This window comes from Tupaia chinensis, unplaced genomic scaffold (genome assembly GCF_000334495.1).
Source record: "Tupaia chinensis unplaced genomic scaffold, TupChi_1.0 Scaffold142543_1, whole genome shotgun sequence".
Lineage (NCBI taxonomy): Eukaryota > Metazoa > Chordata > Mammalia > Scandentia > Tupaiidae > Tupaia > Tupaia belangeri.
Genome location: NW_006202392.1, coordinates 431,440 through 437,293, shown reverse-complemented (window position 1 = coordinate 437,293; position 5,854 = coordinate 431,440). Strand labels below are relative to the sequence as shown.

General features: G+C 39.2%; 1 pseudogene; it reads right to left on the bottom strand.

Moving 5' to 3' along the window:
- Window positions 1-3,306: 3,306 nt before the first annotated feature.
- On the bottom strand, window positions 3,307-5,529 carry LOC106733271 (M-phase phosphoprotein 9-like; annotated as a pseudogene).
- Window positions 5,530-5,854: the final 325 nt, after the last annotated feature.

Here is a 5,854-nt window from a genome sequence, read left to right as displayed (position 1 = left end):
CAAAGAATGTACATTTTAGGGGGACGAGGAAAGGAAAGGACTTGAAACCTTCAGGTTGAAACTAATTCAACAATATAGATAAATGCTAAGTTGTTAATATAGAGTGTGCTGAAGGAATCAGGGGAGTGATTATTATGCATGTATGTTTTTGAAGAGTTTGCTGGATGGCTTAGATAGCATGTTATCAAACTCCTTCAAAACTATGAGTTCCTTTTTTTGATCATGAAGGAGCTGAGACCTAGAGAGGTGAGATTGAGTTGGTGGCAGACCTATGATGACACTCAGGTGTCTCCTGGCCCATTTTTATGGTCCTTTGAGTATACTAAGAATTTTACCTCTCCTCAAATCAGTCTTTTCATGGATGACATGACTTGATTAGTATCTACCAAAGCAGACTCATTTTATTTGATAAGGTCAACAGTTAGTATTTTCATAGTGCTTCCACTAGTTATTAATCCACAGTGGAAAGTCTAGAAATTTATGGGCTAAGTGGAGATGATATTTCTGTAATGCCATGCTTAATATTCTAAATGGAAAATGTTAAACACTTATTTCAATATCGTGCCTCTTTCAGGCATGTGAACTTAGCATTTGGTTTTGGAAGGGACAAATGACATCTATAGACTGGCATTGTACTTGTTTCAAAATAGAAGACTATTCAAAAACAATGAGCAGTTTATGCACATTCTACTCCCACGATGGTTTTGATTAATCTCATTTTTACTTTGACCAGAGAGTTGGGTCTAATTAAATTTTAAGTTGTGAGTGTAAAGAAGTGAAACTGAATCTACAAAAAGAGAGTGTCTTGTGACTCATACTAAAAGCATGCACTCCATGGATAGAACTGGGATTTGAATGTGTGGACAGAGAATGCTGGTCTACACCCTGAACATAAGGATTCCCTGCATTTCTTTTATTGTATTTCTGCCAATGGAAGCAAATATAAATTCCCATATTGCTAATTTTTGTTATTATAATTAAGAGAAAAAATTTAAAACACAGGAAAGAGAAATATAACACCTATGTAGATGTTTTCTTTTTTTTGAAGCTGTTGTTAAGCACTTATTTTTAAAAAATGAGTCATATTTACAATGTAGAACTAGTTTATAAATTGGTATGTAAAGTTAATCATAAAAGGATAACACTACTTGGACACAAACTGCCTTCCCATTTATGTTTCATTATTCTTGGTATAAATTGAAGACATATATTATTTTATTTTATTTCAATTAAGATTTTTTAAAAAGATTCTTACTGTAAGGCACATATGCTTACTGCGGGGAGAGAGAGAGAGAGAGAGAGAGAGAGAGAGAGAAAGAGTAAGAGAGAGAGAGAGAGACAGTGAGAGGGAAACTAAGAAATCATACCCCTATGGGGACTGACCATGATGCAATCTCTTCTCCTCCACTTTCCTCCTGGGATTCTGGATACACACTCACACATGTCTGGCATGATTTTCAAGCCACCAGGTCCAGGACTCCAACCACAGTTGGCTGTGTGGGAGTTCAGCACCTCAACCACCATAGACCCTGGCTGGCCCTGATATTTACTATTTTATTTATTTATTATGTTTTAGAGAGATTTTTGCTATAGGGCATGTGTGCTTGCTGGAGAGGCAGAGACAGAGAAGTAGAAAGCAAGAAACCAGCCTCTACGGGGGATGGCCATGCCATAATTCCTTCTCCTTCATTCCCCTTTCAGAATTTTTGGCACACACACTTGTGCACCCAGCATGTTTCAAGCCACTGTGTCTGGGACTCGAACCATGGTTGACCATGTGGGAGTCCAGTGATGTAACCATTATGTCAACTGCTGGCCCTGATATTTACTACTTTTAAAAAATTACTTTTTAAATAGTAAAATATACAAGAGATTTCTGAGCATAATAAAATTACCTTGAAAATACATGGCCAGTGGCTGGCAGTTGATGTGGTTAAGGGCGCTGGACTCCCATATCGCCAACTGCAGATCGTGTCCCAAACCTGGCATCTTGCTTTCTCGCTTTCTCTCTCTCTTTATCTCACTGTCCTTATGGTCAAACTAAAAATAAATAAAGAAATAAAATTAAATAATCTTTTTAAAAAAGAAAATACGTGGCTATTTGAAGTATAAAATAGCAAGAGAAAGAATAGCATGACAGTAAAACTGCTGTTTGAAGGCTTATACACAATACGACATAGTTTGTCTTTTCTGAGTGAATAATTACACATTAGTGCAGACAAAAATGTCTCAAAACTTAATGGCTATAAATCCTAAAGATTTGCAGATATGTGAAAAACATGAAATTTATTTAGTGTCATGAGCATTGAACCTGGTTCTTGATGAGTCCTTTCCAAAGGATCTTCCAAGTCATCTAGAGGAGGACCCTGGAGTGGTGTTCTCAGCCTGGTATGCTGTAATGTAGACACAGGAAGGTATCTGAATCATCCAGAAGTATTTCTAGTTGAACCAGCCTGCTGTTAACAAACTCTTCTGTATGGGCGTGCTGGATTTGTGGGTGGAAGGTGGTACAGAGGATGACCTCTGTAAGGGGGACGTACAACTCTTTGTCTCTGATGGGCACGTTTCTTTGGGGACTGACTTGTGGTGACTGATATTTCAGTTTGTCAAGGATTCACTAATTTATTTGGGATGTCCTCTTAGTCTGTGTCCCCAGTTTTAAAATGTTGTATCAGTCACATTCTTTTAAAGCTTTCATGGTTGGTGAGTATGGAGTCACTCCCCTCCCTACCCGCACCCCCCCTTTATTTGTCAATAAGCTTGTTGGAGAACTTCCAGATGAAGAACCGTTTTCTGGAGGAGACTGGGACCCAGGAATACAGTATACAGTATCCTCCTGCTGGCCGCTGACTCAGCTGTCCGGATGTCCAAGGCCACGGTCTGGCCAGTATGGAGAGAGTACTCTGCCCTAATACCTTCCAGTTCTGCCTGCTGTTGTCTGAGTTTACTAGTGCACTGGATTGTGAGGGTCTCATTTAAGTTTTAGAATGACAAGAAAGGAAACCAGCAGATGGCACACAGGTTACGTTGCTGGACTCCTGCATGGTTGACTGCAGATTGCGACTTGGACCTGGTGGCTTGAAACTCACATCAGGTGCATGTGCATATGTGTCCAAAATCTCGAGAGGAGCATGGAGGAGAAGGGATTGAGGTGTGGCCATCCCCACTGGGGGGTGATTTCCCACTTTCTGTCTCTGTCTCTCCAGCAAGCGCATGTGCCCTATAACAACATCCCCCCAAACAAAAACAAAAACAAAAACACAGAGAATGATGCCACAGACTTAACACATTTTCAGTGAACCTGCTTTACTTAGGTATAGGTCTTGAAAACATTCTTTTCAAATAAAAAGTCTGAGGGTGTGCATCTGGCAGTTTGTTCTCAGTTGTATTTAATGTATCCCTGACCTTTCTATGTTCTTTTCCAAGGAACCCTGCTCTTCTAAAAGATCTTGAAACATTTTGGTTTCTTGTTTTAATCTAGCTTCTTTATCACCGGAGAGCTCGTATGCATCCTTGAATGCTTCTAAATCCTGCAGTCTGGATTGTAGTCGAATGATGCTATTGTCTTCCTTTATTACTTGTTCTCATTTCTTCAATTTGTTCCTGCGAAGTTTTGGAGGCACTACTGGCTGTGCTGAAGTGTTCTTTCAAATCATTCACTTCTATTTCAGCAAGAAATTCTTATTTTCAAGTGTTCTCACATGACTAGTAGCTCCATTCAAAACCAGATCTAATTGGCCACATCTGTCTAAACAAATTTTATTGCTTTTTTTTTTGAGGGGGGGCAGCAGATGGTGCAGTGGTTACATCACTGGTCTCTTGCTTGGCTGACTATAGTTCAAGTCCCAGACTCGGTGGCTTGAAAATAATGCCAGGCACAAGAAAAAGGGATTGCAGTGTGGCCATACTCCTGCGGTGGGGGGAAGTGATTTTTCACTTCCCCTATCATTGTCTCTGTCTATCTACAGCAAGAACATGCGTACTAAGGCAAAAACTTCTAAAAACCAACCAACCAAAAATCCCTCTAAACTTCTTGTTTTTCACACCATCTTCAAGTGATTCTGTCTGCTCCATAGGCCCTGCATACTGTCCTTCAGGAACATCTGTGTTTTCTATGAACTCTGTAGGGTCTGTGGATTTGTAGGCATTTAATTCTGAGACGGAACAGGAACTATGCCCACTGCTCCCGGAGCTACTATCCATATTGCAGTCTGGTTGCACGGTGGATGAGTCTCGTTGTATTTCAGGTTCCTTAGAAAAGATAAATGATAATGGATACATTTTTCTCACTGTTTCAGAAAAAAGCAAAAACAAAAGCAAATCATCTGACTTTCTGCAGATTCTTTCAGGCTTGAAAAACAATCACAGGAAGCCTGGAAAGCATTACTGGTCTGTAATGTGATTAATTAAAATAAAATCTAAGGACCAGCAGTTGGTGTAATGGCTATGTCTACTTCCATGTAGTCAACCATAGTTTGAGTCCCGTACCCAGTGGCTTAAACTCATGCTGGGCAAGTGTGCGTGCGTGCCCAAGATCCCAAGAGGAGTATGGAGGAGAAGGGATTGCGGTGTGGCCATCCTCCCTGGGGGGTGATTTCTCGCTTTCTGTCTCTCTGTCTCTCTCTCTTTGTCTTTCTGGTGAGGGCACACGCCCTATAGCAAAAACCTTTTCAAAAAATAAAAAAAATCTCTTCCTGTATACGTTGAATTTGGCTGTGGAAATGTTCCTGCTGGGCAACTCTCTGTTCTTGCTATTCACTAAACTGAATAGTTAAAACCAACGGGCACACAGGTTTTCCAAAGTTCCAATCAGTCTTTCCTCTATTTTGTAGCTCTTCCATGAAAAGAAGACTTCAAATGTACCTTGAATTACAGATGGTTTGGTCTTCCCTATTAGTATTAAGTTTAGTCTAAGAAAATGGGGGCAATTTTTAATATTAGAATATACAAAAGATGGGGGCCAGCAGGTAGCATGGTGGTTAAGGGCTCTGGATTCTCACGTGACCAACCTTGGTTTGAGTCCTGGACCTAGCAGCTTGCTTTCTCACTTTCCCCTGCTTTCTCTCTCTGTTTCTGTCTGGTCAAATTAAAAATAAATAATAATAATAACAAATGGAATTAAATAAATAATTCTTTTTTTTTAAGACTATACACAAGATGAAGTTTTTTGTAAGGTTTTTCAACCTCGTCATATTTTTCCATAGTGCACAGAAATTGTTATTCTCTCTTATTTAAAAATAAAAGTTGTTTTACTGTTTGAGGAAACTGCATCCCAGTCATCTTCAGAAGCTTCATCTCCTGGTATTTTTGTTGCCAGCATGCAGAACTGTGAAATACCATGGACTTTTAAGACAGTCTGGCCAACCATCCCCATTCCCACTGCTGCTGTTAGGGTCAAAGGAGCAGCACTTCACAGCCTTTCAGCTGCCCTGTGAAAATGGTTCCTGACAGGTTGATGGACACATTGTTGCTTTCAGTAGTTTTGGAGAGGGACTGTAAGTATTCAATAGTTCGATTTCGAATATACATTCTTCTTGATTTCCTTTGATGATAGGAATGAATAAATACTAATTATATTGATAATTAAGAAGGTGCATATTGAAGTTTAAAGTATATATCACTGAATCAATCTAATTTCCTCGGGAAAGGGTGTATTTATCAGTTTTCTTATCAGGCATTCGATTCTTGATTCTGTGAGGTTGTTTCCTTCAAAAAAATGATAAAAGAAAGAAAAAGAAAAACATTAATTTAAAACTCATATCATTTTTCTCAAAATCCCCTATAAACACAAGAAATAAAAGTCAGCATTTCCCAGGGATTTCAATTCTGTTCTTCTCAGCATTTTATACAAAAG